The 10139-nt window shown below is 39.0% G+C and overlaps 1 non-coding gene across 1 annotated transcript; it reads left to right on the top strand.

Moving 5' to 3' along the window:
* Positions 1–8424: 8424 nt before the first annotated feature.
* Positions 8425–8531, top strand: LOC141603285 (small nucleolar RNA R71). The gene has a single exon (XR_012525171.1). It is a non-coding gene; the product is annotated as a small nucleolar RNA R71 (small nucleolar RNA).
* Positions 8532–10139: the final 1608 nt, after the last annotated feature.

Raw genomic sequence — 10139 nt, 5'->3', positions numbered from 1 at the left:
ACTCTACTATTAGTAAAGAGGCAAGTAAAGGTCGGATCCCAAGGGACGGGTATTGAAGTGAGATTTTCAATTGTAACTAGCGGGGTCTAGGGGTGTCACAATTTGGGGTTGGAATAGAAGATCACTAAACTAAATAGCAATGAAAGTAAACAAGCAAGATGATTAAAAAGAGATGTAAACAATTGATAAAAGGCACTAGCGTGTCATGGGGTCATAGGGGATTCATGGGAATTGATCATACAAACATATTCTCAAATTATAAGCAAGCAATTATTGTTGTGATGGATCGAGTTGGTTTATATCTTACAATCCTAGGAAAGTTGGGGTCCCGGAGCCGAATCGATTAGATTGTACAACACCTACAAGTCGAATTAATCTTCCCTACCCAACTATATGCATGGTCTAATGAGACTCGAGTTGGTTTATGTCTTACAAGTCTCATTGAAAAGAAGAGTGATGGGTAAAAAAAAGCAAGGATTCATAGGCTCGAATTTCATCAAACATAACATGTGCATAAGTTGAGATCACAACAAGCAAGCAAATAAACTATGAAAACATATTAAATTAAGCATGAATCATCCCCATGTTGGTTTCCCCTAATTACCCATTAACCCTAGTTAAGGAAACTACTCACTCATTATCATGTTGAATATGGTAGCAAGGTTGTCAATCATACCAACAAAGTAAAACATGATGAATAAATGAAGATGATTAACAATAATTAAAAAGGGATTAAGAGAATTATACCTACTAATGATTCCAATAATAAAGCAAAGAATAATAGAAGTACTTGATGATTGATTGGAAGGTTGTCAATCTCCCAACAATAACCCAAATAATCTTCAATTACCCAAAATAAAAGATGAACAAAAGAGAGATTAAGGAAATGATATTTGTATTAAGACTTAATTAAAAGTTGATTACAAGATTAAAGAGAGATTAGATTGATATAAACTATACTAGAGATTGATAAGAAGAACCTCCTAATCTAATTAGACTAATGGGGTATTTATAGTGGGGATTAGGTACACAAATTAGTGTTTACTAAAGGCTTAAATGACGATTAAGTCCTTGAGGAATCGCTCCTCTCAGAAAAATATGCGAGTCTCCTTTTTGTTAGTCTTTTCGAGGTATGCGCATCCTTCATAGAACAAGAAGAAAACGAAATAGCTGTAACACAATCCGAGCGTCCAGGGCACGGGACGAGCGGATTGCCTGTCTTTTGGACGAGCGGATTCTTGGGCTAGACGGGCGGATTCTCTGGCTTTTGGACGAGCGTCCCTCTGAGGAAGATGCTCGGATTCCTTGTCTTGGACGGGCGTCCAGGGGCAATCCGCTCGGATTCTTGATCAGCTTCTTCCCTTCTTCTTTTCTTCCTTCTTCTTCATACAATCCTTGAGGTTTTTGCCGGAGATGCAAGGATCTTTTCTCATCATTGCCCAACTACTATAATATGTACAAAGGGCTTCTAGTCTTGTCTTGTCTTTGATGCTTGGTCATTGAATTCAATCAATTTAGCTCCATTTTGCCATAAAAATGCAAGGTTTGCACTCCTTTCCTACCAAGGGATCAAAACCTCAAAGAATATGCAAAACAAAGGACTAAAGACAATAAATGACCTAAATATGCACTAAAAAGCATGGGAACAAGGCTAATTCGGGGACTAAATATGCTTAAATAATGGTCACATCAAATATCCCCAAACCGAACCTTTGCTCGTCCCGAGTAAAGAGGTTACAAAAACTAGGACCGTTATTTAAACTAACCTAATAGCATAGCCTATATGAGACAATTAGCGGGTCTCACTCAGCCCCTTCAACTCACAACAAGACAACCATGAGGTAGGATGCCTTCTTGCAAGGCAAGGTGGGTCTTGCCAAAATGGCGACACATCCAAGCATTAAAGCACATAAAATCAAGTAATGGACGCATCTACAAAAGAATAACCACTTTCCTCATCTAAGTGGCGGAAATTATCTACAAGGGAAGCAATTCAAGGGTACACACTCCTTCATAGATGCATTTTCTTAAAACTACTAAGCCTAGAAGGATACCAATAAATCACCTCCAAGTTGTGTCAAGCTAGGGTACCTTTGTCCTCAATCGTTAAATGCTTTTGTCAAGAGTAGACTCCTTATGGTGTTAGGAATACTGGAGGATCGCGGAATTCCCATTCTTGCCTAGACAAGAAGAAGGGTCGTCCCCTCTGTACCATGCACAAAAATGGATACGATGGATAAAGGGATCGATAGTATTTGAGTTTCATTTGGGAGTTTGCTTTTGTTGTTGTTTTTCCCCCCAATTTCTTGTGGCATATAACATTTGAGAACACTTTCTTTTGCCATTTCTTTTGATTTTTGGCAATTCAACACTTGACAAATTTCAACTTTTTGCATTTTCTTTTTGAACATTTTCAAAGTCACCCCATATGTAGTGAGGGTGCCTTATATTTGAAGCATAGGAGTCTATTTTTGTTACTCCTCTTTTCTTTTGATGCATTTTGCAAACTTTCTTTCACTTTTCATTTCATTGAACTCAAATTTTTGAACAATTTCTTTTTGTGCCCATTCCCTTTGATGACAAAATGTTTGGTAGAACATGGATGAATGATGGTTGCATGGTTTCAAGGGTCACCTTAGAATAAAAGGTAGCCAAGGAGTTATCACACCACAAGGTACTCTTGACTAGGCCTTAATCCATGGGTCAAAGGATACTAGCATGACACATCCTAGGGTGTTTTACAAGTATTCTAACAAGCAAAGTCTTAAGAAGAAAAAGCATCTACTAGGGCCTATATACACTTGTCAAGCTTCCCAAGTAGACGGTTTCGCAAAATTTTCTAACATGCAAACTACATGCCATGATGCAACTAACATATATACATCCTAATGTATATGATTCTACCAACTAATATGCCAAATAAACTAAATGCAAGTCCTAGATTCACATTGTTTATACCGCATCAATCAAAATAAAGCCACATAGTCATTAACATAAAGAGGAAAAAGGAGATTGGAAAGATCATACCATGCGGTCTTCAATATCCTCATGTCTCGGATGTGGCGTAGTCGATCAATGTGAACAAGGATAGACAAACATAATATATACAAGACTACACTGCAAAGGAAATGAACTTGCTTTTGGATTTTCAATTTTTCAATTTTGTTTTTGATTTTTTCGAAATTTTTTTTGATTTATTTTTTTTTTTTGGATTTTTGAATAAAAGTTAAGTTAGAATTTCCCATCCCCACACTAATATGGGCATTGTCCTCAATGGCCAATATGATAGGAAATTATGCAAGTATGATGCATGATTTTTATACTAAATGCAAGCTATACTAGGCTACACTACATGATGCATGAGTTTTTGTTTATGACGGAGAGCGTAATTTAGATTACCTCCCGTTGCGTATGCATGTACTTCCCCAAACCGAGATAGACATTATTTCTAATGTCTTAATTTTGGGGTAGTTCATGCACACGAAATGCAATGCATGAAACTATATATTGTCATTTTGGATTTTTCAAGTGGGAACAATAAAAAGAACACCTCAATGGGGCCGAGGTGTTAGTCCTCATGTTGCTAGGACTCTCCAAACTATGATCAAGATAAAAATAAAGAAAACAAAGAAAGAAGTAGACAAACTTCAAGAGGGTAGGAGCCTCCAAAGTTTGCTAATCCTCCACCATATCATCATTGTCATCATTTTCCTCCATGGAAGTGGAATCATCTCCACTCTCATCTTCACTTCCTTGATCTTGTTCACTTCCTTCATCTTGCTCACTTCCTTCATCATCTTCATCATCTTCATTATCCTCTTCATCTTCATGTACCTCTTCATCAACACCCTCATCATCAACATTCTCATCTTCACCCGGTCTTTCACCACTAGATGTGCTTGGAAAGAAAACTTCCCTATCCGCCCAACTAGGAAAAGGACATGATGGATCAAGTAGTCCTTGCCTAGATAAATGAAGGAGGGGTGGATATTGGGCCAAGTATGCATCTACTCGATCATTATAAGCTTGTTTATGCATCTCTCTCATGAGGAGAGTCATGTAATCATTGCCCACTTCAACATCTTTGGGTTTGAACTCTTGATATTTGAATGCGTAGGGTGGTGAGACAATGGAGGAGGAGGGCTCTTCAATCTCGCCCCTTTGTTGATGGATGATGTACTCGGCGTCCTTGGAGAGTGGAAGAAGGTAGTTTGTTCGATGAGCACTTAATCGGCATATCTTGGTAGGCAAAGTGAAAGATCTAGCATCATTGGTTAGCCACCCATAGTTGGTGTCAAGAGAGTTATGCTTGACCCACTTATGCTTGTTAATCATGGCATCCATGTCAATGAGATGACCCCCTTTGATCGCCACATATGTGTTATCCTTGTTGAAATTTGCGTCAAAGTGCTTGGCCAAGAGAGTAACTAGACCTCCATTTACAATATGAGCGGTGCCTTTCTTACCACAATCAACATTAAGCCATCTTTCCATCAAAAGCCTTAGAGCATTGTAGGGCTTAGTGAATTCCCTTCCTACATTTAAGGCCGACTCAAGTAGAACACAATCGAGCTTGATAAAGTGATTAGTGCCTTTTCTTGCTATTATAGTATTCCCGATGACCTTGTGCCACACTCTAATGCCCGGATGGTGGACTAATAGAGCGCGACAAGCATGAAAGCTCACAAATTTCTTCCCGAAAATTGCCTCCCAAAGACGAGCGATGTCATACTTTTCGGGCATCTTGTGATAATATGGTGTATCACTAAGGCCTAATATCTTACCCAAAACATCAAAGGTGATGCGCCTATTCACATTCTCAAGACGAAACTCGATGTATTCTCTAGTCTCTACCATAGTCACTTTCAATGAACTTAAGAATTCCAAGGTAAGGGAGGGGTATGTTAATTCTCTTATGGTGAACAATTTACCCAAACCCATGGCTTCAAAGAAGGCTTTTGTTTGTTCAAGGATACCCAATTTGTTCAAGGCATCTTCACAAATGAATTTGGTGGGCAAAATGGCTTTCTTAGCATACTTGGCAAATGTATCCCTATGGGAGTTGGAAATGAAATTTACCTCCGGATAGTTGGATAATTGAGCGATTTCCGGAGTTGTTGTTGTTGTTGCTTGCAAGGAAGGATCTTGTTGTTGTTGAACTTCCAAGTTTGCATTAGAGACCACCATAGCCATTGAAGCTTTCTTTGCTTGAAGGCTTTGTTGCCTTTTCGAAAGTGTCTTTGCCTTGAGTGCCTTTGTTGCTCCTTTTGTTCTTGCCATTGTTGATTACACCAAGAAAAGATTGAAAATCTTCAATTTCTAATTATACCCAAATCGATTTAAGATGAAAGGATTTGTCTTTGTATTTCAAAAATCGACTCAAAGGTTGAAGATTTTGGTGCTTGGATTGATTAATGTTGCAAAAGGAGTGATTAATTGTTGTTGTAAGGAAGTTTGAATTTGATTTTGTTGAATTTGGTTGAGGAAATCTTGTTTTTGGTGATGGAGAGAATGAGGGTTTTGGGGTTTTTTGGGTTTATGGGTAGTGTTTGAATGAATGAATGAATGAAATGAATGTGGGAAGGTGTATTAAAACACCCGAAAAATTCAAAACAGCAGGGGAAGACGAGCGGATTCCTGTCGGGACACTCGGATTCTGCTCAAATGGGCTTCAGGAAAACTCGCCTAAAGACGAGCGTCTTTCAGTGAAGACGAGCGGATTCTGAATGTGGGACGAGCGGCTTTCCTCAAAGACGAGCGGATTCTCTTACAGAAACTTTGCTTAATCTGCACTGGCAAAAAGACGAGCGGCCAGTTTCAGACGAGCGTCTTCTCAGCTTGGACGCTCGGATTCTCTTACAGACCAAAATTTTTCATTTTGCAGCTCATTCAGACGGACGGATTCCTCCACAAGCGCTCGGATTCCTGTAAGACGAGCGGATTACCCTTAAGCCGCTCGGATTCCTCCTGGTCTACCCGGATTCAGCTCTAGCCGTGCACTTGTATAACCCGTGTCATTTTCATTCTTCAAATCCCGTGTTCTTCATTGTAGGGGCACTACAAAGGCATGAATAGCCTAGGAAATTGATATCACCACACTAAGTTAAAGCACTACACATCAATAAAATCATTAGTCCCTCCCTTACTTCTCTAAAAAATGATGAATATCTTGATCAAGGCACAAAAATTCATAAATGACAAAAAATGCAATGTAAGAATTAAAATGCAAGTTAGGGAGTTAGAAATATTTACAAATGGTGGTTTGGAGAGGACTCCGCCAAACTCTCATCCTTAGTGAGATGTCATGGGGGCATGGCCAAGGTGTTGTTGATGTAACTCAACACCTTGAAGAAGTAGTCAAAAGCTTGTTCATTATCATGATAAAGACCCTCAATAGATCTTTGAACTTGTTGTCCTTCATGTTGGTCTTGATCGATAACATTACCAATGTAGGGATTGAAAATCCCTTCAAACTCATCGTCCCAAAGACCACAAACTTCATCTACTTGATCATTAAAAATCTCTTGAGTTGATAGAGACAACTCTCCTCCTTTCTTGATTTGGCCAATGAGGCCATCCTCTTCACTTGTCATGGGTGAGCTTTTTAAGCTCTCTTTGTTGTTATTCTCTTGCTCTTTTGATGGAGCATCATCAACTTTCTTCTTCCATTGGAATTCCGACTTCTTCATATCATCCTTCCGGCTATAATGATCAACCATAAAACATGGTTCACGCAAACGGGGAGCTCTCATGGTTTTGTCAAGATTGAAAGTTATGCTCTCATCTCCCACCTCTAGAGTGAGCTCTCCATGCTTCACATCTATCACCGCACCAGCGGTGTGCAAGAAAGGTGTACCTAGAATGATTGGAATATTGAAGTATTCTTCCATGTCAACAATGACAAAGTCCACCGGGATGAAAAATTTCCCAACTCTTACGGGAACATCTTCCCATATCCATAATGGTGTCTTCGTCGATCTATCGGCCATTTGGAGTGTGATATTGGTACATTTAAGCTCTTCCATCCCTAACCTTTTACTCACCGAATACGGCATAACACTCACACTAGCCCCTAGATCACATAGGGCCTTGTTGATCGTTGTGTCGCCAATGGTACACGGTCTTGAGAAGCTTCCCGGATCTTTAAGTTTCAGAGGTGAACTCCCTTGAAGGATTGCACTACTCACCTTAGTGAAGGCGATAGTCTCAAGCTTCCGGATCGACTTCTTTTTTGTAAGGATGTCTTTCATGTACTTTGCATAGGCCGGTACGTGATTGATTAATTCCGTGAAAGGAATCGAGACTTCCAAATTCTTCACAATTTCCATAAATTTTCCAAGTTGGTCATCAAATTTGGACTTAGCTTGACGACTTGGAAAAGGAAGTCTAATCACAATGGGTTCCTTCTCCTTGGCCTTGTCTTCATTTTTCTTTGAAACTTCTTCTTTTGATGGTTCTCCATCCTTGGAGTTTTGCACAACTTCTTCTTTGTCACTAGCTTCCAGAACTTCATCCTCAACTTGCTTCTTTGGTGCTTCATACCTCGTACCACTCCTCAAGTGAATGGCACTAACCGTTTCATGTCTTGGGGGATTACTTTGAGGTGGTAATTGCCCCTTTTGTCTTTGTGAGCATGAAGATGCTAGTTGAGTCAATTGGGTTTCCAACAATTTGGTGTGGGCTAGAATGTTGTTGATGGTGATTTCCTTTGCTTGACTATCCTTTTGCATTTGGGTGAAAAACTCTTGTTGATTCTTTTGCATTTGGAGGACCGCTTTTTGAACATCAAAACCTTGGTCATTTTGTTGATTGTATGGAGTTTGATTTTGGTAACCTTGGTTTTGGTTGTAAAAGGGTCTTTGATTTTGGTTTCTCATGGGAGGTGGGGTGTATGTTGGTTGAGGGTTTTGAACATTTTGGCTTTTGTATGAGAGATTTGGGTGGAATTTGGTGTTTTCATTGTAATAATTAGAATAAGGGGTACCACTCTTGTATACTTGAAAAGCATTCACTTGTTCATTTGTTCCCCTACATTCACTTTGGTCATGTCCCAAAGTTCCACAATTCTCACATATCCCACTTTGGATTGATGAAGATGCCGTCATGGCATTAACATGATGCTTTGGTGATTTTGAGGCTTCTTCAAGTCTAGCCATAGCTTTTTCAAACTTCAAATTGATGGTATCAATATGAGAACTAAGTTGAGCACCCAATTGAGTAATAGAGTCAACTTCATGCTTTCCTCCTCTAGTAGCCTTGCGAGGTCTACTATATTGTGAATTATGGACCGCCATTTCCTCAATCTTGTTCCAAGTTTTATTATCGTCAACTTCGGTGAACATACCATTTGATCCCATGTTGAGAATGTTTCTTGAGTCTTCATAAAGACCATTCCAAAATTGTTGTACCAAGAACCACTCGATAAGTCCATGATGAGGACATGAGCGACAAATTCCTTTGAATCGCTCCAAAGCTTTATACAAAGATTCTTCATCTCCTTGCTTAAAGCCCGTAATTTGAGCTCTTAGCATGTTAGTCTTTTCCGGTGGGTAGAACTTTTTGTAGAAAGCTAGAGCCAATTTCTTCCAAGAGTCAATTCCGAGAGTAGCCTTATCAAGGCCTTTCAACCATTGTTTTGCGGTGCCAATTAGAGAAAAAGGAAATAAGACCCATCGAATTTGGTCTTGAGTTACACCGGTTTGAGAAATCGCATCACAATAGTCACAAAAAGCCTCCATGTGAGAGTGAGGGTCTTCACTAGGCATCCCCCCAAATTGGCTTCTTTCGACTAATTGGATAAATGCGGATTTGGCAATGAAATTTCCGGTTAAGTGTTGTGGTGTGGGAGTACCATTGGTTAGGTTCTCCTCGGTTGGTACGGAATGTGATGAAAATTTAGGCATTGTGGGTTAATTTTGTGTTGGGTTCTTCTCACCTTCTCTTGCAAAAGGGTTGACGAACTCAATAGTGTTTGGTTGAATATCTACAACCTCACCAATACCTCTCAAAGTACCTCTAGCAAGTCTTCTATTGTTTGTCAAAGTCCTTTCAATTTCGTGATCAAAGGGTAACAAGTTACCTTGTGATCTTCTAGACATGCAAAATATCAAACAACTCGAAAATAATTAGAACAAACCTTGAGGAGTTTTACTTCCCTAAGGCAAAGAAATACACAACTAATATAAATCTAAGAAAATCTAAATCAAGTTAACACCGTCCCCGGCAACGGCGCCATTTTTGGTCGTACTCACTTGGGAGGTTTAGTTTTCGGTACTTGTCGTTAGGAGCACCTAGACCAAAACAATATTTATAACTCCACAAACAACTCTACTATTAGTAAAGAGGCAAGTAAAGGTCGTATCCCAAGGGACGGGTATTGAAGTGAGATTTTCAATTGTAACTAGCGGTGTCTAGGGGTGTCACAATTTGGGGTTGGAATAGAAGATCACTAAACTAAATAAAAATGAAAGTAAACAAGCAAGATGATTAAAAAGAGATGTAAACAATTGATAAAAGGCACTAGGGTGTCATGGGGTCAAAGGGGATTCATGGGAATTGATCATACAAACATATTCTCAAATTATAAGCAAGCGATTATTGTTGTGATGGATCGAGTTGGTTTATATCTTACAATCCTAAGAAAGTTTGGGTCCCGGAGCCGAATCGATTAGATTGTACAACACCTACAAGTCGACTTAATCTTCCCTACTCAACTATATGCATGGTCTAATAAGACTCGAGTTGGTTTATGTCTTACAAGTCTCATTGAAAAGATAAGTGATGGGTAAAAAAATGCAAGTATTCATAGGCTCGCATTTCATCGAACATAACATGTGCATAAGTTGAGATCACAACAAGCAAGCAAATAAACTATGAAAACATATTAAATTAAGCATAAATCACCCCCCATGTTGGTTTCCCCTAATTACCCATTAACCCTAGTTAAGGAAACTACTCACTCATTATCATGTTGAACATGCTAGCAAGGTTGTCAATCATACCAACAAAGTAAAACATGATGAATAAATGAAGATGATTAACAATAATTAAAAGGGGATTAAGAGAATTATACCTACTAATGATTACAATAATAAAGCAAGGAATAATAGAAGTACTTGATGATTGATTGGAAGGTTGTC

This window comes from Silene latifolia, chromosome 9 (genome assembly GCF_048544455.1).
Source record: "Silene latifolia isolate original U9 population chromosome 9, ASM4854445v1, whole genome shotgun sequence".
Taxonomy (NCBI): Eukaryota; Viridiplantae; Streptophyta; class Magnoliopsida; order Caryophyllales; family Caryophyllaceae; genus Silene; species Silene latifolia.
The sequence above is the reverse complement of the archived record's forward strand: the minus strand, read 5'-3'. Positions and strand labels throughout refer to the sequence as shown.